Source organism: Echinops telfairi, unplaced genomic scaffold, assembly GCF_000313985.2.
Source record: "Echinops telfairi isolate 266 unplaced genomic scaffold, ASM31398v2 ScPeMD7_7465;HRSCAF=8503, whole genome shotgun sequence".
In the NCBI taxonomy this organism is placed as follows: domain Eukaryota; kingdom Metazoa; phylum Chordata; class Mammalia; order Afrosoricida; family Tenrecidae; genus Echinops; species Echinops telfairi.
Genome location: NW_022111365.1, coordinates 5,793,673 through 5,795,668, shown reverse-complemented (window position 1 = coordinate 5,795,668; position 1,996 = coordinate 5,793,673).

Here is a 1,996-nt window from a genome sequence, read left to right as displayed (position 1 = left end):
ATGGAGGGGTCGCAGCGAGAGGGCAGAATGCGGTAGAAAGGGGTCCCCAAGAAAGGGGATCGGAGATTCCTTCGACGGATCTGCGGGCTGGAAATGCCAGAGGTGGGGGCCGCGCACCTGTGCCCCAGCCTCTCCTTCCGCTTCCTGGGGCGTTTCGGCCCCGTGCCGGCTTCCTCCTGGCCGTTTGGACTGGATGGGTGTGGGAACTGATCTGAGCAGGACGAGAGGCCGCTGGGGCCGTAGTTGCCCTCCCCTGGGCTTCATTGTCCCCCGCCTCTCCCCAAGCCCCTAGGCGAGTCCGTCGCCCTAAAGCATTCGTTCCCGCCCCCTTGCCCGCAATCTCTGAACGCTGCTGATCGATTTCCTCCTGGCCCCGAAGAACTCTGACCTTTAGTTTGCGCGTGTGGCGACTGCTTTACGCAGTAAAATGCCTCAATATATTGCGTGAGATTTAAACACTTGGAAGGAGATGGAGATGCTGTGAGGAGCAACCAAGATATTTATATTGGGGAAACGTGGCAGGGAGAGAGCTCAATGGCTTTACACGTGATTGAAGCTTGCCACTCATCCTCTGTCTTTTCTGGTCCCCTGCCCGTCCGTCACAGCCCCGCTACTTTAGTGGCATTATGGCAGTGCCCTTTGTGGAAGACTGGGACTTGGTGCAAACCCTGGGAGAAGGCGCCTACGGAGAGTGAGTTTGAGTCCGTTTCCTTCCAGTCTGTTATTTGAGTACTTATGGTTGTCTTGGAATTGTGGCGCCCCAAGCAATAGATCGTTGCGTTTGAAATCCAAAACTTTTGGAAACAAGCTACAGAATCAAGCTCTCTTCTATGAGAATAGTTTTTACCCGTCGTTGACGTTTTCTTGGTGTCCCCCATGTATTACTTGCCTGTGTTGAAGCATAGTGGTTAGATGAGGAAACAGATTTGGACGACAGACTCCAGGTTTCAAGCCCTCTGCTTAACAGTGATGCTTATTGTTTTGTGATTTTTTTTTTCTTTTGGATAGACTATTTTTAAGAGCAGTTAAAACTGCAGAAAGTACAGAGAGAGTTCAGTGTAACCTTTTCTCTTGTACTTTAGTGGCTAACATGCATCTGTGATACAGTATTACAGGATATTGTTACACAAAATTGATACATTACTAAAGTCTATAATTCATGTTGGGATTTAGTTTTTGTATTGTACCTCAAAAATGCATGGGAAAATGAAATAAAAAGATAATGCAATTTTTCCAGGCACTGTTTGAAGCCCCCTTTATAGTCCTATGAGTTTTGACAAATGCTTAATGTTATGTATCCACTGTTCCAGCATCATATAGATTAGTTACACTGCCCTAAAAATGCTCTGTGCTCCACCTATTCATGTCACCTCCAACCTTCCGGTGTACATTTCAGGATCACTTTAGTTTTGTTTTTTCCAGAATGTTATATTAGGAATCATACATGATCTGGCATTTCCAGACTGATTTCTTAGACTTAGCAGCAGTATATGTTTAAGGCTTTGTTTTATGATCTTTGGCAAGTTTCCTACAGTTATTTTGTATCTCTGTTTCCTCACCTGTCAGATTGAAGGTGGTACAGAGGACTGGGCAGTGTTCTCTTGTACAGAGGGTCACTATTGAGTTAGAACTGACTGGATGGTACCTAACAACAGTATTGAATTAGAACCAACGTGATGTCACCTAACGACAACAATCATAATACCTACCCCACTGGTTTGTAGAATAGTAGTCCAAAACTGCCATTGAGTGATGCTGATACATAGTGACCCTGTAGGAGTTGTGAGTTTCCAAAAGCCCTGTCTTTCTCCTGCAGATTGTCTGGTGGTTTTGAACTGCTGACCTGCCCGATCTCAGCCAACAACATAACCACCATGTCACCAGGGCTTCTTAGAACAGTCGTCACAGGTGTATCATATGGTATTAATAGATGTTAGATAATTTTAGTAACTAAATAACCTGTTGTAGAGGTGATATGGAATAGATTTGCTACCAT